This window comes from Mauremys reevesii, linkage group 4, assembly GCF_016161935.1.
Source record: "Mauremys reevesii isolate NIE-2019 linkage group 4, ASM1616193v1, whole genome shotgun sequence".
NCBI classification, from domain to species: domain Eukaryota; kingdom Metazoa; phylum Chordata; order Testudines; family Geoemydidae; genus Mauremys; species Mauremys reevesii.
The window spans coordinates 123606598-123628540 of record NC_052626.1 but is presented as its reverse complement, the minus strand read 5'-3'; the positions used below and the strand labels follow the sequence as shown (position 1 = coordinate 123628540).

The following is a 21943-nucleotide window of genomic DNA, read 5'->3' as shown; positions in this document are numbered from 1 at the left end:
GGAATTTTCCTCCAGGGTAGATTGGCAGTGGCCCTGGAGGTTTTTTGCCTTCCTCCGAAGCATGGGGCAGGGGTCGCTTGCTGGTGGATTATCTGCTACTAGAAGTCTTTAAATCATGATTTGGAGCATTCAACAGCAGAGTCAAGGGAGAGAATTATTTCAGGAGTGGGTGGATCGGCTTATGTGGCCTGCATCTTGCAGGAGGTCAGACTAGATGATCATAATGGTCCCTTCTGATCTTGAATTCTATGATTCTATGATTCTATAAGCTTTCGTGGGCTACATCCGATGAAGTGGACTGTAGCCCACAAAAGCTTATGCTCAAATAAATTTGTTAGTCTCTAAGGTGCCACAAGTGCTCCTGTTCTTTTTGAAAAAGCAAACAGAATGTTGGGAATCACTGACTGCCACTGCACACTGAGTATCAGAGGGGTAGCGTGTTAGTCTGGTTCTGTAGAAGCAGGAAAGAATCCGAAGAAGTGGGTATTCACCCACGAAAGCTCATGCTGCAAAACGTCTGTTAGTCTATAAGTTGCCACAGGATTCTTTGCTGCTTGCACACTGAGTGGATGTTTTCAGAGAACTATCCACAATGATTGCAAGATCTTTCTTGAGTGTTAACAGCTAATTCAGACTCCTTCATTTTGTATGTATAGTTGAGATTGTTTTCCAGTGTACATTACTTTGCATTTATCAACATTAAATTTCATCTGCCATTTTTGTTGCCCAATCACCCAGTTTTATGAGATCCCTTTGTAATTCTTCGCAGTCTGCCTGGGACTTAACTATCTTGAATAGTTTTGTATCATCTGCAAATTTTGCCACCTCACTGTTTACCCATTTTTCCAGATCATTTAAGAATATGTTGAACAGCACTGGCCCAGTACCGACCCCTCAGGGATACCACTATTTATCTCTCTCCATTCTGAAAACTGATAATTTATTCCTATCCTTTGTTTCCCATCTTTTAACCAGTTACTGATCCATGAGAGGACTTTCCTCTTACCCCATGATAGCTTACATTTTAAAAGTCAATTTAAATTAAATACTTTTTTTTAAATGTATATATTTTTAGAAATCTAGACCTGTTATGTGTTTTGGTGTAACTTCCATTATTCTTATGTTAAATTTGCATAATCCTAACAAAACATTTACTTTATTCATATCTCTTTTATATATCTCATTGGTCCTGACACCCCCCCTGTAAATTCGAACACCCCCCCAATTTCAATTCCTGGGGAAACCACTGGCTGGGAGCCATCTCACTGCTTGGGAGGGGGAGGGGGCAGGGCAAGAGGCCCCATTGCTACCCCTAGGGGGATTTCACTGCTGGGGGGGAAGGGCAGGAGGCTCCATTGCCACCCTGAGAGGATCTCACTACTTGGGGGGGGGCAGGGCAGGAAGCCCCATTGCCACCCCGGGGGATCACACTGCTTCGGAGGGAGCAGGGGGCCCCATTGCCACCCCTGGGGCGATGAGGACCCCACTGCTGGGGACAGGCAGGAGCACTATCCCACTGTCACTGAGCAGAGGCGCTCAGCTGTTTTGCGGAGGGGCGTGGTAGAGCGGAGGCGCCCACGTGTCTCCCTGGAAGGGCGGGGGGGGGGGTTTCGGAATGTCCCACTCTCACGGGGAGGGGAGGGAGAGCCCATTGTTCTCCAGGGGGGAGGGGGGATTGTTACCTGGCTCGCTCCGCTGCCCCGGCAGCTCTACCAGAGCCGGCCTCGCTTCCTGCTTCCGCCGGCGGGGACCGCCCCCGGGAGGCTGCTGCGCTCTGCGCTGCCCGAGGGGCCTGGGCGTGACAGGGGCGATGGGAATCCCGGAGGGGGCAGCTATGAGGGAATCGGGGGGCCGGGTGGGGGGAGCTATGAGGGAATCATGGGGACGGGACGCAGGGAGGCTGATGGAGTTTGTCGGGACTATTCCATGGTGGCTGATGATCCTGGGGCTGGGCGAGGTAAGAACTGGGGTGGGGCCATGGAGTCTGAGGGTGGGAATCAGCTCCTGGGCGTTTGATGGTTGAGGGGGAATCGTGGGGGGCGAGAAGCAGGGAGTGACACTGAGATCAGCACACGCTTTTTCCACTTTTAAAGACAGATAGAAAATAAGAGAAGAAAAGTCCACATGGGCCATGGAGACCTTACACAACACTTACAATTTTATATTGTTAGTGGGTTTCATTTTGATGAGTCCTAACCTTTCTTTATCAAGATTTAGATTTCAGAAGATAAGCTGCCTGACCCATAGCCCAGTTCCAAAAGAGGAAGGTTACTAGAATTCCTTGTTTGCAAGAATAAGAACATTCCTAGGTTCAGATTCACAGTGGAGATGCTGAAATCTATAATAAGTTCTGTATTTAATATTATTTTGCTGGTAAAGGAATGAATGTTGGAGCCCTTGGCTTTGTTGTCCCCCCTCATGGGGTCTCAGGGACCAGACTCCAACCCAAGCCCCAACATCTACACTGCAGTTTTCAGCCCCATAGTCTGAGCCTTGTGAGCCTGAGTCAGCTGACCCAAGCCAACCCCAGGTATTTTACTGCAGTGTGAACATACCCTTAGGGTTTTTCCTGTTAGTTATTTTTGTTGGGGGTTTATACTGAATTTTCCATGAATTGGTGACACGTTTCTCTAAGACATTTTATCCAGTTAAAAATCAAGCCAGTTTCCTCAAAAGTATCTGAATTATATAAATAATTTTTGGCAGGTGAGGGGAGTCACAGACCATTAGCCTCTATGATATGGCAAATACTGAATATTTTAAAAATTGCTAGCTTAAGCAGGACTTCAACTGGTTGACATTTGCTAATGATAATATAATTCAAACTCAATTGAACTCAACTCTGTGGCTCGAAGATAAGCCTTGCACCTGACTTATGCAAAGACCTTGGAGGGAATTGCTGCAAGGTGGAGCAAGCAAATTGGCAAATCAAGAGTAAGGCTGAGAAGCCTCTCCTTTCAGGTCAACAAGTCATCTGAGGGCAGAGTGATGTTCCAGAATCTCCAAGACTGATCACCTTATGGAGAGGAAGTCACTAAATCAGCAAACAAGACATTCCAAAATTTGATCCAGTTTCTCTGCATCTGAAGGTCCGCTAGAGAGAAGTTCTGAGCCATCACTGTCTGGCTCCTTGTCTGTAGTTCCAACTCCTATTCTACAAGGCTTCTGGAGGCTGCAAGAGATGAATAGCATGCAAATCCACCATCAGTTTAAATTAGCTGCTCCCACTAAAGATAGATTTTGGAGTCATTGTGGATAGTTCTCTGAAAACATCTGTTCAATGTGCAGCAGTAGTCAAAAAAAGCTAACAAGCTAACAAAAAAGCTAACCATTAGCAAAAGGATAGATAATAAGACAGTAAATGCCCCTCTATAAATCCAGGGTATGCCCACACCTTGAATACTGTGTGCCAATCTGATCATCCCATCTCAAAAAAGACGTGTTAGAATTGGAAAAAGTACAGAAAAGGGCAACATAAATTATTAGGGTTATGGGACAGCTTCTGTATGAGGACAGATTAATAAGAATCTGTCGGAAAAGAGATGACTAAGTGGGATATGATAGATGTCTATAAAATCATGAATGGTTTGGAGAAGGTGAATAGGGAAGTATTGTTTACCCCTTCACATAACACAAGAACCTAGGGGTCACCCAATGAAAGTAATAGGCAGCAGGTTTGAAGCAAACAAAAGGAAGTACTTCACACAATGCACAGTCAACCTGTGGAACTCGTTGCCAGGGGGTGTCGTGAAGGCCAAAAGTATAAGTGAGTTCAAAAAATAATTAGATATGTTCATGGAGGATAGGCCCATCAGTGGCTGTTAGCCAAGATGGGCAGGGATGCAACCCCATGCTCTGGGTATCCCTAAATCTCTGACTGCCAGAAGCTGAGACTGGACAACGGGGTGGATCACTAAAAAATTGCCCTGTTCCGTTCATTCTCACTGAAGCATCTGGCCCGAGCCATTGTCGGAAGATAGAATACTGGGCTAGATGGACCATTTGTCTGACCCAGTCTGGCCATTCTTATGTTTAAGTTTCTGTTAGCTGTGAGACATCCCAGCCTTTTAATTTCTTTATCGTCAGGCTCTAAAAGTGTGGTTGTAGGCATGCATGGGTTTGGAGGCACTCATAAATCCCACACGAGGGAGGTACTAGTAAGAAAAGTTCCCCAGGTTTAAACAACCCTAAATATTGTCTCATAAAGACACTAATTAAAGAGTGTTCTGTGTTCAGAAGTCTTGAGGATAATACTACCTAGCTCTTATATAGCACATTTCACCAGGTTTTTACCTGTAATTTCTGATAAATAAGAGTTGTTAGGTTTCTGCTTATCATGAGTATCCAGTATAATGGTTCTCTGAGGAGGAGAGAATGGAAAGGTATAATGCCCAGTGGGCTGGAATGCCTAGTGGTTAGCATCCACTCAGTCATGGGGCAGTGGTAGGGGAGCCCAGGCCCACCCATTTCACCGGGCTCTGACCCAGGGCCCTAGGAGGGTCAGTAGCATTAGACTTCCAGGGGGGACTGTGACATTCCCCTGGTGTTATCTGGACCACTGATCTGCAGAGTCACTCCAATCCTTGACTCTGGGAGCCAGCCTTATCCTGCTGTGCTGTGAGAACCCCCACTCCTTAGCTGTTCACACACAGCCTCTGGTATGTAAACTGCTTAGAGTGTACAATCAAATGACACTAGCCAGTATCTCCGGTCCCAGACACAACCCTAGGAACCTCCGTCTTGCAGTGTCACATTATGCCTGCTGGACGCTTCTAGCTTATATGAGTTTGTCATTTTAACAAAGAAATTCACATGTACCAGGCTTGTTATCCCAAGGGGAGTCTCTGACACGCTTCAAACCAAATGCTTCAGGTAGAATAAACAAACATATTTATTAACTACAAAAGATAGACTTTAAATGATTATAAGTCAAAGCACAAGTAGTTGGATTTGGTCAAAGAAAATAAAAGCAAAATGCATCCTAAGCTGATCTTAACACTTTCAGTGCCCTTACAAACTTAGATGCTTCTCCCCACAGGCTGGCTGGTTGCCTTTCAGACAGCCTCTCCCCTTTGATCAGCGCTTCAGTCGCTTGGTGACGATGTCTGTAGATGGAGGTGGAAGAGAGGAAGAGCATGGCAAACAGCTCTCCCTTTTATCATGTTCTTTCTTCCCTCTTGGCTTTGCCCCCCACCCCCTTCAGAGTCAGGTGAGCATTACCTCATCGTAGTCCCTGACTGACCAAGGGAAGGGGGATGACTCACTTTGTTGCTGCTTAGGCCAGTGTCCTTTGTTCCTGGTAGGCTGGGCTGGGTTTGCCCCATACATGCCCTGATGCGGTGTGAACTGCCCCTCTGTTCCTGGAGAATTTTGCCTGGGCTTGTTTTAAGCCATGAGGACACATTTTCAGCCTCATAACTATATACATGAAATTACAACTTATAACATTACTATAACAACAATGCTCGGTGCATCATGAACCTTCCGAAGACACCCGACATAACAAACTTTGCACTGGATACCATACAATCATATTATAAGGATGAACATGGGGGTGCAAGGTGTTCCCCCGAGATACAGAATGTCACAGGGACCCTCTGAGTTACCCTCCCTGGGTCACTTCCTACCATTGCTTCTCTCTGCTTCTGGTCCCAGATAGGGGAAAGGGAAACCAAACCATCAGGCTCACAGTTCAGTCCTGGTACTTCAGGGAGGCATCTCTAGCCCCTTTTGGCAGAAGCCTTTATCATAGAATCAAAGAATCTCAGGGTTGGAAGGGACCTCAGGAGGTCATCTCTAGTCCCCCCCCTGCAAGCAGCAAACCAAACCCAACTAAACCAGCCCCAGCAGGGCTTTTGTCAGCCCTGACCGTAAAAAACTAAGGGAGGAAGATTCCACTACCTCCTAAATTCCCATTCCAGTTCTTCACCACCCCACTAAAAAAAAGTTTTTTATTTTATCAAACCTAAACCTCCCCTCCTGCAACTGAGACCCATTACTCCTTGTTCTGTCTTCTTCTACCAGACCACTGAGAACAGCCCATCCCCCCCCCCCCCTTTCCCTTCAGGTTTGGCAGCAAGCAAATCCCCTCATTCTTCTTTGTCATCTGCAAACTTGCTAAGGGTGCAGTCCACACCATCCACCAGATCGTTAATGAAGATATGACAAAAAAAAACCCGCACCCAGCACCACGCACTCCACTTCTACACTTGATACCTGCCAACTGGACATGGAACCATTGACCGCTACCCCCCCCCATCTAGCCAGTTTTCTATCCACCTTACACACCATTCATCAGCATCCACTTTCCAGACTTGCTGGCAAATGGCAAGTGGAGACTGGTATCAAAAGCTTTGCTAAAATAAAAAATAAATACATCCACTGCTTTCCCCTCATCCACAGAGCCATTATCTCGTCATAGGCAATCAGGTTAGTCCTAGATTAGGGCCTGCTTGCACTTGCATGCTGACTCCTGACTGTTGACTGTTCCTCCTCCTTTTCCTTTGGTCATTTCAGATTTGATGATTCTGTGACCTGTTCCATGATTTTTCTGACTGGTGCTGAGAGACTGACTGGTTCTTCCTTCTTCCTTCCTTCTTCCTTTTTTTTTTAAAGATGGGATCTTTTTTTTTTTTTTCCAGTCATCCGATCTCCCCATCGATCCAGATTTTTAATGGCCAATGGCTCTGGCTCCTCGCCAATCTCATTCCTCTCCAGCTTTAGCATCGATGCCAGCATCCCTCCAGCTCGTCCAGCTTTCCTAAATTCTAAATTTCCCTTCTTTCTCCTTTCTCCACAGAGACCCTCCTCCTCCTCCCCATATGTCCTGCAGCTGTGTGCACTGAAACAGGAGTGTGAAGACAGAGACAAAAAAAAAAAAAGTACACAAGCTTTTTTTCCCTCTCACCTCCTCCTCTTCCCACCTCCCTCCTCTTTCCATTCCCTTTCCTAGCAACTTTCCCTCTTTTTCCCATACCTAAAGCTCTTGTTGCTCTTCTACTCCTAACACTCCTAACAGCTCCACTCCAACTGTGATTGTGCTTTGGCCCTCACCTACAATACTTTTATACTCCTCCTGGTTATTGTCCAGTCTTTCCACTTTGTAAGCTGTTCTTTTTTGTTTTAAGACGAGCAAGGATTTCACTGTTAAGCCAAGCTGGTCGCCTGCCATATTTTTACTTTTCTTACACATCGATGGATTGATTTGTTCCTGCAACCTCAATAAGGTTTCTTTGAAATACAGCTTTCTTCCTCCCTCCTTTCCCATCATCATATATTCTCCAGGGGGGATCTTCATCAGTCTGAGGAGGAGGTTGAAGTTTCTTTTTTCAGTCTGAAGTCTCTACTCTACTGCTTTCCCTTTTCCTTGTGTCAGGATCCTGAACTCCATCATCCATGCTCACTCCCTCCCCCCCCCCCACCACACACTCTTGTCTCCTCTATCTCTCTCTGTTGTTTGCAGCAGGCAGCAGAGAGAGCTTTTCCCTCAGTCCCCCCTCACCACTTGCCAGCAGTTGTGTTGTCCCTTTCAGAAACTTCCTGATTGTCTGTGCACTGCTGTGTGCTGCTCTCCAGATATCGGGGTGATTAATAAAGTCCATGAGAACCACCACTCCTGATCTAGCAACTTCTGTTAGTTGCTGGAAGAAGAAAAGCCTCATCTCCTCCTCCCCCTGGTCTCTGGTGGTGTGACCACCCACCACGACATTACATTTGTTCATGTTTCTAATATTTAATCAGAGACCACTTTCTTTTTTTCTGCAGTGGAGCTCTGGAGCTCTGAGCTCATACTGCTCTCTTGCTCTCTTCTCCCAACTCCCCTGCCCTGCTGCCTGCCTGTGACTCTTTTTCTGCATCCCATCCATCCATCCAATCCAGTACTCCATGACATCCCAAGTCTCCCCAATGTTATCCCATTACATCATAATTCCCCTTCTGTCCCACTTCTCCCTCTCCTCCTTGCTTCTTTGTCCTTCTCTTGCATTTTCTTATTAAGGAGTAAGATCCCTCCCTCTTGTGTCCCGCTGAGAGTCCTCCCTCTCTGAGTCCTCCTCTTGTAATCTCCTCCTTTTTCTTCCTCCCCCCCCCACATCCTCCCTCCCTCCTTTAGGGTAGCTCTGTGCTCTTTTCCAGCCTTCTGAGCTGGGGTTGTTCCCTTTTCAACCTTTTCTCCACTTGGCGCATTCTCTGCAGGTTTAACAGGCTAGCTGGGCCCAGTACTGTCCTTTAACTGCTTCCATCCCAGTGTGGGGTTTGTATGCCCCATCACAAAAGGGTTAGGGTTTGCCTACATGGGTAAGTTATACCGGTATATGGTAAGGTGTGAATTCAATGTGCTGTTATACCGATAGAACTCCCCATGTGGACACTTATTCTGGTTTAAGAATGACTATTTTGGTTTAGCTTTAACCTCTGCCAAAATAACAAGCTAAACAGAAAAAAGCACTCTTATATTGGAGTAAATGTCCACATTCAGAGCTCTATTGGCGTAACTACAGCACTTTTAATTCACACCTTGTTTTACACCGGTGTAATTTCTCTATGTAGACAAACCATAAGAAAGATGCTTTATAATTGGCTCTGAGGATCCTCTGATGATCTGGTTTCAGTATTAGACTACTTGATTCACATTATAGATTTGATTGACTTTGGTAAAATTCTTTAGTACAATCAATAACCAAACACAGCTACCTACTTAGGAACTTACTTTTGGCATTAATCTGTTGATACAAGTCCAATCCAATATTGAGACACGACTTGTTGATTTGATGGAGTTATTTGTTTAGTACTAATAATGATGGCTTAGCTCCAGTGATAGTTTTTTCTTGTTTTTTAAATCTTAAATTAAGAGTTAATACAATTTATAAAAAAAAACCTGGTACTTACTGCTTTCAATAAGCAACATGGGTCCAGAACCTTTAAGGGCCTAAACTGGATACCAGCCTGTTAGATTAAAAGTCAGACCAGAACCTCCTAATAAGTTTATGGTTCTCACAAAATGCATTGGATGGCTGGGGTATGTGGGGGTAGCAGGCCTGGGGACATGGCCAGGGGCCTGTAGTGCTGTCCCACAGGACTTGGTGGTGGGTGGAACAGAGATTGGCTCACATGGGGTTCACTCCAGAGGGGGATTGGGCAGGGACAGGGAGGGGTCTCTTATGAAGGGGGTCTGCCTTTTCCTGTGCCGTAAGGGTCACAGTAACATCATTATCGCTATATTGGATTTAGAAGCAGACTGGATGGGAGCAGGGTTCCCCCTAAAAACATTGCAAATACCCGATGGCCACGAGTTTGGCCCAGCGAGAGAGACTGTCATTTCCTGGTTTGCTTGCAGCCTTGTTAAGCATGTTTCATGTTATTTACCTCCTTCCTGGTGATCCTTGAGCCCTTCCCAGAATCAGCTGCTGTCTCCTTTCTGGAGATCTTCAAGTGATTTGCAAGGGTCAGCCCTGGCTCCTTCCTGAGGATCTCTCCTATGTGGCACCAGCTTCCTTATATAACAATAATTTGAAGAACGGGGTCATGAGACAGAATTTAGGTCACTCCAGCTCTGCTGGCAAAGGCTGCAATTGAGATTATACAATTTCATGTGACTGATACAAGCAGAGGGAGGAACCTTTAGTAAGCTTTAAACAGTCAGGTTACAATAGGTCATCTTAGGACCTCAAGGCAGAATCCACAGGCAAAAGGAAATGCAGCCTCATTTCCTCTATAACAGCTGGTATATTTTTATGTATTTTGGTGAATTTTAAGATGTTTCTCCCAAATGCATTAAAGAGTTGAGTTGATACTGGGGCTGGCAGCGTGAGCAATAAAGAAGTCAGATTGTCTTACAGTGAGGTGCTCACATCCTCTGGTGAGTGGGTTTGAGTTATTTAACAGTTCTGCCATGTCATGATAGTGCTTTTTTTGGTCTCATTTTTTTTCAGAGAGAAATTACTGAAAAATGGATAAATCTATTTTATAATAAATTTCCTAATAGCCCCATACTGCGTTATTCATTGTTATTTTCAAATGCTATTATTCTATACTCAGATATAATCAGCATGTTCAAAGCGCATATAGGACACACAAGACTGAAAGGCGGTCGAGCAGTTATTGGCTAGGGAGCTCTATGCCTTCTGACACAACCAAAGAAATCTCTCTCCAGTCAGTGGTTCTCAACCTGCAGCCTGCAGGCCACTTGTGGCCCAATGAGCACAGAGCTGCAGCCCATGTGACATCATCCTCAGGGCCATACAGGTAGTATTGGATGCGGCCCATAATGGTAAATAGGTTAAGAACCAATGATAGATTATTACAGCTCCAAACACTATATCCTGCTGTGGTAAAAGTTGTCATTTGGGTCTCTCGACACCAGGAAAATGATCTGCAGCCAGGGCTGCCCAGAGGATTCAGGGGGTCTGGGGCAAAGCAATTTCGGGGTCCCCTTCCATAAAAAAAAGTTGCAATACTATAGAATACTATATTCTCGTGGGGGCCTGGGGCAAATTGCCCCACTTGTCCTCCCCTCCCCCCCCCCCACCCCCCGGGTGGCCCGGTCTGCAGCTGCCAGTTTATTACACTTTCTGTAATAGGCTGAGAAAGTGTATTTGTAGAGAGAACAAAACCTATCAGCTAAACTATTTTCAACATCACTTTATGGCTGTGGAAAAGCTTTGGCTGAAGAAGTGAGGCTTAAGATTAGCTTTGTAAGTGGTAATAATGTTTCTCGAAAAGCTCACTGTTGTAATAATTATTGTGTTGTCTCTGATATTTACATGGCAAAGATTTATAAACCTGTTCAAACTTCCTAAATAAAGAGTTTAAAAAAAAATTAGTGCAGAGGTGGAATCTGAACCAGCTCCCCATAACACAGCAGCATAGTGAGCAGAGTGCCAGGGTGATGTACTCTGTCAGCAACCAATGACAGTATGGAGATGGGCTGCTGCATTCTGGACCAATTAATGCTTTTTATAATGTTGGGGTGCTCATTCCTAGCTACAGTGAGCTGCAGTAATCCAACCAAGAGAGTGTGAAAACATAAAATGTAATGGCCAGGTCAGCGCTTTACAGGATGGGGTGCAGTCTTCTAGCCAGCAGCAAATTGAAGATGGCATTTTAACAGCCATTAAAGACTATCCCTTTTCCTTGGCATCTGAAAGGGATCTTTTTGAGGTGGTGTCTGTTGTGTACAAATGATAGGATGTGCTGTTTGTAACTTAATGGCTTTTCTCCATCTGCTGCCATGGCATCTTGTGCTGTGATCTTGTTGGCTATTGCAAGCTAATGAAGTTTGGGTACATGGATGGAATACCACCTACAAATACCTAAATGAAGTATAGAAGATGGAGAGACCCTAGACCAGTCTTGCTTGCCAGTGCAGGTTTGAACCATACACTTCAATATCTAGTATTTTGCCTCAAGATTTACTCCTAAATTTAATTTGAATGTGGTAGTAGAACAGATTCACTTCAGCCTTGTTGCCGGCACAGAGGGCCGAGGACAGCAACAGTGGGGGTTCGTTGCCCGGTGTGCGCCGCACTAATTAACACACCAGGGTGGAGAAGCAAAACCAGGTTTATTTGAGCCCAAATAAGGTGCAAGGGAGACATAGCAATCTCAAATCCTGCACACAGATACAAACAGCTCTCTCTCTTTATACATGATTTCAGCTAAGCATTTCCATTCCCCCCACACTCCTCGCCCTTACCCCCCTTCTTGCCCCTCCCGTCTATTCCCATGTACCAAATACACTTTGCAATAGCAATTACACTAAACAGGTTAAATCATACTTGGCAAAAACCACTTTAGCTCGTTAGTACCTCTTCTGTGAACAGTTATCTGTACTTTCCCACCGTGGGGGCTACGTTCTCATGCATATAACCTTAATTACAGCATCTGCTTTCCGCCTATCTTATTTAGTATTGGCTACATCTAGTGTCAAGCAGCCTTGCAGCTGCCAGTAGTCAGCACATAACACAAGAGGTTACAAAAGTTTAGTAAGGCTAACAAAAGCACTTTACATAAAGGTACTTTGGGTCACATAGGCCCAAAGCCATCCTCCTGAGTTACCTAGATTTATGCCTAGTGACACCAACAGCCTGAGTCCTGTGAAATGCACAGTACACTTTTTTTTTTGCAAATAATTCACCTTCAGATAAACATTGGTCCTCCATACATATGTATATAGATATCCCTTTGCAAATGCTTTGATCCTTGAATTTCATACAGTGGAACCCAGTTTATCATCATCACACTTGTTTCCTGGACACTATATTGCCTCAGGGAAAAAGCAACACCACTGTATGAAACAACTCCCCCCTTTGAGAATACTCAACAAACTTTTGGCTGAGTTTTCTCAAACTTTGAGGATACAAAGCAATTAAGCTCTAGGGAGCTGGGGTTAGTAATGAGGGGGTATTCAGTTCCACATTCATCCTCCCCATGGACCCAGCAGGATTCGGTATGTGGGAGCCCACACCCACCCTAACCGGTCCAAATGCTTGGAAGGAGCACTGTAAATGTACACACTTCCACCCAGAAAGTGTCCAAGTATGTCTTCATGACCACAGATTAGATGGTACTCCTGATATGTCTGTAAGGGCAGTGGGTCAAGTCTGGTGCTCAAGATTACTCTGAATGGCCATCAGCTGGTCATTCAGGAAATCCTGAATTTCTAAACATCCTAGATCCCACTGCAATGCCTTCCCAGCCTCAGTGATATTTAATATCATCTCTGTCAGTAACTTCTGGGTCACAGAACTAATGGTGAAAATGACATGTAACTCACCAACTCCAGCCTGTACTTAAGATAGCTGAGCTTTAAAAATAAGGCTATTGGCCTTTTCTAGTCGGCCCAATTCCTTATCATGTTCTTGGCCTTTAAGAATATTCCAAATGGCTGCTACATTATTGGTCCCAGCCCACAGGGATCTGCCCAATTTCCTCTTTTTCCAGAGGAAATAACCCAGGCTCTTTGTTGTGCTAATCTAATGGCAGCCCCTTGTGAGCAATCTGGGTATGTAAAAGTGATCTGAAAACTGGATAAAGGCAATGTCATTTAAAATCCAATTAGGGAGGGCAATACATACTGAAGGATTTATCCAAAACACAGGGCGCAGCCTGTAGAATAAACCCCAAAATCCAATTAATACCACATTCCCAAACATGGGTCCCACAAGTTTCTTCCTGCCAGTATATAATTCCTTGGGTTTCTTCACCAGGGTCAGTTCTTAATGTCCTTTCTGGTCAGGAATTCCTGGACTTTGGCAATGTCAGTGGAGTGAGTGTTTCTTCTTCTTTCCCCAAACAGTTGTAGTTCAGCATTCTACAGGGGAGGGATTACGAATACACCACCCTGTAATGGTTTTGCTTCTTTTAGAAAAATTCAAAGGCACAGTAAATTTGTCCGTGGACAAGGGAGAGGTTCAACCAGCACGTCACCTTGTCCTTTTTCCCTGCTGTCCAGAAGCACAATAGAACTAGAAAAAGGAATATGCTAATCATCAGTAGGAAAATTCTTCTGAGGTGGAGGGGTCTTTTTGCAGTAAGAATCATGGGTCCAGGCAGTCAGTCTTTGGCATTTCACAGCGGTGTCGGTAGTCAGCAGGACTCAATAAGGGCCTTTCCAGCATGGAGCCAAAGCAGTCTTTCGCTGGTGGTCTTTTACATTGATCCAGTCTTCTGGTTCCAAGGAGTAGCGGGGCTGCTAGGGTCTTCGGATAGTGCTTCTTTACCTGTGAGAAAAGAAACCTAACACATTGCATTAGTGTCTTTGCAGATTTTACATCTGCTTGGGTATATTCAAGCCCCCCCTTTTCTTGGTTGTTAGCCAAGTCTTAGCTGTGAGCAGTGTCCTTGAACAGAGTCAGTGTCTTATCTTGAAACTGAGCATGTTAACTATTTTTTTTCTCAGTTAACTTGTTTTTTTTTTCTTTTCCCCTTTATGGCTTCTTTTAACCAGAAAGGAAACTTTTACTTTTTACTCATACACCTTTTGTTAACAATGAACACGTACACATTGCCGTTATACAGTACATTAGTCTTATTATTTAATGTATGCCACATATACCCTTTCACTAAATTAACCTTATGACAGAGCTTTGGAACAACAAACCAGGACAAGCACACCCACTTTGAGTTTCTTCAATACAACCTCTAGTCCAATAGCTTCCCACCATCCCTAGCCCGCTGGCTAGAAGTCTGAGGTAGCCAGAAGGATCCCATGCACAATATGGGGAGTGGGTTAACTCTTCATGTCCTTGCTTCCAAAGACTGTTAATATGCAAATTTTAATAACTTCAATTAAACAATCAATTTAAAAACTTTCAATTAACAGATTTGCCCAAGAAAGTTTCTCTTTCTCTTAAGGAAATGTACTAGACTTTAGTATATCACATTTTTCCTGATGTATTTAAACACTTTGTATTCTAAGTTGAACAAAACAAGTATCTGCATTCCAATCCAACCCTTTCACTTGATTTTAAACCAGACCATTCCATGAAAATATTAAACACAACAATTCTGGCCACGAGACAAACACCACAAGACAGAACATAGAACACAAAACTTAATTTTTTTACTCCATTAGTAAATGCATGGGTATGTTGAATGCTGTTCAGCTGGTATTAATTTTCTTTGATTATCTGAAAGACAAAAACAGAGGTCTGCGCCTTCTGGGCAGTCAATTATTACTTAAAATACACAAATACCTTTATTGATTTCAGGCAACACAGGGGAATTACCCCATATTTTCTTGTATGTGTTTCATAGGCAGCCCAGGTTTCAGGGCTCCTACCTTATCAGTTAGATAATTTGCATTAACACAGATGCTTTCTGGCTTGCTTTTTACTTGTAACTCCTGCTTGTAAACACTGAAAGAAAACATCATCACTCACAGTGCTCTTAGAGCCTAATACAATTTTAATTACATAGCACTGTATACATTCTTCAGCTAATTTAACAAAATTGTTCATAGCCAAATGATTGCATTCTAATAATTTCTTTGCCTGAATTTATTTACAAACATTTCAAAGACACCAAGAACTTTTTACTTTAGTACGTTTACAAAGTTCAAATGCTGTTCCCTCCAGCAACTACAGAGTTAACTTTTCACTCTGCCTTAAATCACTTGCTTGTTCCAACCTGTTTTCCAATCTCTCTGTCTGTTGCCTGCCCGCCTGGGCCCGATCCTGCTTTTCTCGCTGAACCGTCGCTTCCATGGGTACCAACTTATTCCACTACCAGTGTAGCTAGGAGGGTGGGCTTCTGAACTAGCCCCCACCCTTCTGGTCGTTTCCCTAAAACATTGTTACTCACAAAACTACTCGAGTCCTCCCCTGTGAGGCTTGCCACCTGGGCAAAACACATGGCCCACTGGCGTTTAACTATTCAATTTCCTCTTGTAGCAAACACACTGCTGTTATGACATATGCTGAGCACAAATGGTTAAATTTTAACAAGTCCCTAAAGGACTGGTACTTGCTTAGCCAGGGCTTCCTTTTCTAACTGGAAGTCCTGTCTCAAGGCCTGCAACTTGCCCTGGGCGCAGGTTTGAGGTGCTGCCTGGTTCATGATCTATACTTGTAATTGCTCAATTCTAGTTATCAAGTACACATCTCGTCCCTTTTTTCCATCTACTCTATTGCCCAGTCCTGCTACAACTGGGGGTAGATTCTCATGCCACCCTTCTCGGTCAACCAGGGTGCAGAGAGGAATGCTAAACCCCCCTCCAGTTCTCAGACTTACTGCAGCTGAGAGTGGGCACACCTTTAATCATACAATCCTCAACATATAACACCAACCAAACAAAGCAAACATAAAATAACAAGGGTAAAACAGATAGATGGTGTAAATTCTGCAGGGCTCCCCCATTCTCTATTGCTCACCAAACTGTGACAAATTTCTGTTACCAATCAATCCCTCATGTCAGGTAATCAAACTGACACTGCAGGACGTTGGGGGAAGATAAAACACACCCTATAACCGAATTTTAAAGCTTCATTAAAAATAATAAAACAACAATGGAGAGTGTTGGGAACGCTCCCACATCACTCAAGAAGAACATGAATGCCCCAAGCCTTAAGCCACTTTAATACTCACACATGTCCAGACTGGCCACATCTGTGTATAATGGTCAGAGAAGGGGGAATAGGTGGACGGGAGAATATCCTGTATATAGCTTGTTCAGAATTTCCAACATACTTCTGCTCTTGGGATGGCTGTTCTTTTACACCCTGGAATCTCCTGCGGTGTCTCTTTCAGAGATTCCAGTTCAGGTCAGCTGCCTGTGGCTTTTCCAGTGTCACACCACACCAGCTACAGGGTCGCAGAAGCACACTGCTGGATTTCACTGGAAAGTTAAGCTTTGCAAATGTAATTTCAGTTCTGTAACTTGTATTGCCTTTGGTTTGCCTCTGTCTCTATTTTTCCACAACCAGCTGGGGCTGAAAGCAGTTTTTCTTTGTACTTAGCATAGTCTGCGCTGATTCTTGACCTTGTACGCAGAGCAGCTTTCTCTTTATCTCTGGGGTTAGTCGAGTTTCAAATTAACCCGTTCCTAGACAAATTGCTCACACTGTGTCAGAGGCTCTTCTTTGGTGATTAAAAGCTCCTCTGAGATGTATGATCTTATCTAGATTGAAGGTACCTTCTAATGGGCATTGTTTAGATATAAAGATTCCAATTCTCTAAATACCTGCAGGTTTTAGGACCACAATGTACGTACATGTAACATGCTGGGGTACCCTTAGGGGTGAGGTGGAATGTTTAGACTGTCCCTCCCCCATTTTCCACTTACACACAAACAGAGGGTGCCCTGTCCGCGCTAGCGGCACATAAACTAAGGATCTCTCCCTACAGGGCACTCACACAGGAGAGACTAACGAAGATGACCACGACTCTCCTACACCTCCCTTCAGCAAAGAGTGTCGGCTAGTCTCTGGGAGACGGCGCCGCTTACTCTGATTGCGTCCAGTGAGATGATCAGACTGTCAGTAGCCCACACAGAAAGGAAAGGGGAGGGAAGATGGGTTCACACACTCCTAGACCCAGGAAGCTTCCTCGCCGGACGATGCCAGGCCGAGTCAGCCCACCGTGGGTCGGATCTCCTAAAGATCCACTAGTTACCGGGCTTGCGTTAGAAGAGTCCTGATCATGAGCCTTCGCTTCACAGGGTATTCTGGGCGTCTTCCGGTAACAGCCACTCACACTGGTATACACACGCACACACACACACACACCAAGACCATTATTTCCTATTACCACGATGCATCTTATCTTGCTGCACAGTCAATAAGTTCAGATTGCGTGAGCCCAACAGAGACAGACGTCCGCACGGACAGTTCTCCTCCCAGTGCAGCTCTGGGGCATATGATGAGGGATTTTTACAAGAGCTCTACATACAAACAGCTTCAGAAGCTACCTGTTCGCTGACAAAACAGGAGTAATTGAAGGATCATGTTGTAATTAAGTGATCCTTCCGGTGGCCACCTTTCCTGGCTCTCTAGCTGATACTGAGGCCAGTCTACTGTACAGAACCTTTTCAGTTTGCTTTTAGTCAATGGATCTGATTCAAACACTTTCCAATTCATCAGAATGCATTCTAAGGGTGTACACCGTGCCCTGCCTGTACTCTGTCCCTGCCCCATACCACGGGCTTGCCCTTGACCCACTATAGGACACTCTCTTGTCTAGTGGGAATTACAACGGCTGGGCGTCCCCAGCCTCAGGCAAAAGTCCACACCACTGGACTGTTCCTACCTTATCCACGGGACCGGTTCCTCACCGTCGCCCACAACAGCTTCTCCACTACTCGAGCGCGTTGCACCGTTGTGTCTTCCAAGGTCGGCCTGACGCGTCTCTGCCGAGGCCCCCGGTAAAGGCACCGGTGCGCGCTGGGCGTCGGCTGTGACCGTCGTCCGCCGCCATTGGAGGAGTCCGGGCAAGGCACAATTTTGCCTCGAGCCCACCCAGGGATGCCAAAACTGTTGCCGGCACAGAGGGCTGAGGACAGCAACAGTGGGGGTTCGTTGCCCGGTGTGCACCGCACTAATTAACACACCAGGGTGGAGAAGCAAAACCAGGTTTATTTGAGCCCAAATAAGGTGCAAGGGAGACATAGCAATCTCAAATCCTGCACACCGATTCAAACAGCTCTCTCTCTTTATACATGATTTCAGCTAAGCATTTCCATTCCCCCCACACTCCTCCCCCTTACCCCCCTTCTTGCCCCTCCCGTCTATTCCCATGTACCAAATACACTTTGCAATAGCAATTACACTAAACAGGTTAAATCATACTTGGCAAAAACCACTTTAGCTCGTTAGTACCTCTTCTGTGAACAGTTATCTGTACTTTCCCACCGTGGGGGCTACGTTCTCATGCATATAACCTTAATTACAGCATCTGCTTTCCGCCTATCTTATTTAGTATTGGCTACATCTAGTGTCAAGCAGCCTTGCAGCTGCCAGTAGTCAGCACATAACACAAGAGGTTACAAAAGTTTAGTAAGGCTAACAAAAGCACTTTACATAAAGGTACTTTGGGTCACATAGGCCCAAAGCCATCCTCCCGAGTTACCTAGATTTATGCCTAGTGACACCAACAGCCTGAGTCCTGTGAGTTTGAAATGCACAGTACACTTTTTTTTGCAAATAATTCACCTTCAGATAAACATTGGTCCTCCATACATATGTATATAGATATCCCTTTGCAAATGCTTTGATCCTTGAATTTCATACAGTGGAACCCAGTTTATCATCATCACACTTGTTTCCTGGACACTATATTGCCTCAGGGAAAAAGCAACACCACTGTATGAAACATAGATAAAGGCCACAGTGCACCACACTTATTGAAGGGCTCTAGGCTGGGTTGAATAAATACTGCACTTATGTCATTTTTAACCAGTCATTTAAACAGAATTTATTTATACATCACTGGGGAAAGTATCTGAGTTTGGCTAGTTTTACATATAATAGCAGGGGCACCTTCAAATCAATTGGAGTATGTCTACCCAGCAGGAAGGAGGTGTAATTCCCAGCTTGGGTGGACGTACACACGCTAGCTCTGCTTGAACTAGCACCTAAAAACAGCAGTGGGGCCGCAGCAGCCTGGGCTAGCTGCCTGAGGCCATACATAGAGTGGCAGGTGAGATTGCACATGGGCAGCTAGCCTAAACTTCTGCAACCACACAGCTATCTTTAGGTGCTAGTTGAACAGAACATCTACCTCAGCTGGGAATTACACCTCCCACCTGCTGTGTAGACAAACACTCATATGTAATATCAAAATAAACAATGGGATACTATATTCATATTCTTTTTTCATGTTTAATGCAGTAAAGAAAACAATTTTTGAATCTGTCTGAATTAACTATAGAATTCCCACCTTCCTACACCAGAGAAAGCACAGATAGCAGGCACCATTGCATGTGGATTGCTTCAGAATACAAAGGAAGTGTGTACAGGGCCCCTGTCTACTTCAGGGTGCACTAGGACCAGATTCTGTGGCTAGGCCCCCTAAATTCAATTGCAAGGACTCCCTAATTCTGCAGCAATGTTAATTTTACCTACTAAACAATGTATTATGTGACCTTATCTATGCCCAAGCCACAGAGGATATATTATAGAGCTTAGGTAGCTATCCTGGTTCTCTATCTTAGTCTGTTATAATGCATGCTTTGTGCTCTGGAGGTCCCCATTTCATTCCTTGGTATCACACAAGGTGGTGGCTGTTATAATAATTCATTGTATACCCAGGAAATACCCCATCCCCAGTCATCCAACAGCAGCAGCTCGAGCTGAAAATAGTCTCTGAATTACAATTCTTGAATGTTTAGTTTCAATGATAGATTGATTTTGTTGTGTTCTTCATTTGAGACTGCTCTATGGAATTCAGCAGTTACAATGTTGTCCAAGTGGCTTGGCTTAGAATTTCCTTCCTTCACCCCATGTGAGCTAGGAAAGGGGGAACTTGTAGTCAGCATCAGCAATTAATCTTCTCGGCTCCCCTTGCCTTGGCTGCTGCTCTGGTCTCTAGGCTGCCTAGCGGCCCAGCCTGCATTTTAGACTCCCTACACTCCCTAGCTGAACTCTAGCGCTTGTTCCCTGTCTTGTTCCTGCTCCTCCTCACTGAAAACATGTAATCCAATGACCTCCCTCTTGTGAGGAAAGTTGGAGAGCAGGAGGCAACTGCGGGCAGGTCCCAGCAGGGCAGGGAGACAGAAAACAGAAGCTCAGCACCTAGCAGCAGGAAAATGATAAATTCAGCAGAAAAATGCGGATTTCTGTGGTATCTTGGAAAAATGCAAGATTCTGCAACTGCAGAGTCCAGGAGTCCGCAGGCCCCGAGTGAGATGGCTGGGGCAGTTTACATCTCTTAGAGCAGGGGTGGGCAAACTTTTTGGCCCAAGGGCCACATCGGGGTTACGGAACGGTATGGAGGGCTGGATAGGAAAGGCTGTGCCTCCCCAAACAGCCTGGCCCCTGCCCCCATCCGACCCCTCCCACTTTCCGTCCCCTAACTGCCCCCCTCACAGCCTCCCACCGATCCAACCTCCCCCTGCTCCTTGTCCCCTGACCACCCCTTCCCGGGACCCCTGCCCCCTATCCAACCCCCCTACTCACTGTCTCTGACTGCCCTGACCCCTATCCACACCCCTACCCTCTGACAGGCCCCCCAGGACTCCCACGCCTATCCAACCCCCCCATTCTCCATCCCCTGACCGTCCCCTCACCAGAACCTCCACCCCATCCAACCGCTCCCTGTCCCCGACCACCACCCGGGACCCCACCTCCTATCCAACTGCCCCCTGCTCCCTGTCCCCTGACTGCCCCCCAGAACCCCCTACCCCTTATCCAATCCCTCCCGCTCCCTGCCCCTTTACCATGCCACTCAAAGCAGCAGGACTGGCTCATTGGAAGGAGTGGTGGGTTAGAGTGCTCCCTGCACGGCAGCGTGGCTGCGGGGGAGGGGGGACAGCAGGGGAGAGGCCGGGGGCTAGCTAGTTTACCCACCTCTGTTTTAGAGCCATTGTTAGAGGTTCTTTACAAATTCAAATAGGCATTATGTAGGCCAGGGTTTGTCTACACGTGAAAATTAATCTGGAATAAAATAGGGTATGAATTAAAAGAAGATTATCTATTCCCAATTAACTCACATGTGGACACTCTTATTCTGGAATAAGCATGTTTTATTCCAAATTATCTTAATCCACTGCATTAAACTAATTGAGAGCAAGACACTCTTGGTGCAGAGTAAGAGCGTCTGCACATGGAACTATTTAGGAATAGTTATTTGGGAATAGCTATTATGGCATAACTCCAATGTAGGCAAGCCCTTACACATAGGGCATGTTTTGAGATTATTTTCCCAAATGTAAGAGCTAGAAATTTAATTTTTAAACAAAAGCTGATTTTCTGAAGCATGGTTCTGTGGCAACGACTGAAGCTGATATTGCAGAATCACAGAATACGTGAAGCTTTGTTTATATGTTTTATAAAATACAATGCTCATGTATGGTGCTGTCTAAATAATAAGGCAATGGGATAAATAAATGTTTGTTTGTCTGTATTAGGGCTGTTTTGTTGGCTGCAGCCTCTCTTTGTCCCGAGACAGTTCAGGAATTCAATCGTTAATTGAAATTGTATCTGAATTTTTAAGGAATCAGTTTACAAAGGAACCACAAAGCCCAGGTTGAGGCCTCTGGAATCTGGTACAAGCATTTACTAGGCTGAGAGTTACAAATATCCAGAGATGGGGATAATATGAAAGCATTTTTCTTTAATGGATTTCTTTGGTGTCTGATAAGCAAGGGCGCCAGATAGCTGAACTTGGTTGCCATCATGTAAAGAGAGACTAAAGCCCCATCTTCCTCCAGTTATAACTCAATCACCCCGTATTTATGGGATGACCAGATTACAACAGGTTATAAATCTGTAGCCCAGATGCTGCTATGAGA

General features: G+C 45.1%; 1 protein-coding gene across 7 annotated transcripts in view; it reads right to left on the bottom strand.

Annotated features, from left to right (window-relative positions):
* Positions 1-21943, bottom strand: part of LOC120404425 (cryptochrome-1-like) — a 63617-nt gene that overhangs the window by 40512 nt on the left and 1162 nt on the right. For 5 of the 7 annotated variants that reach the window (XM_039536931.1, XM_039536925.1, XM_039536930.1 and 2 more), the window contains exons 2-3: positions 9364-9491; positions 3017-3172 (exon numbers count right to left, since the gene is read on the bottom strand). The gene's annotated coding sequence lies outside the window, so the exon portion shown is untranslated. Of the gene's footprint in view, positions 1-1682; positions 1787-3016; positions 3173-9363; positions 9492-21943 lie in introns of those variants that run through there. The other 2 variants (XM_039536928.1, XM_039536926.1) reach the window with 2 other exon arrangements.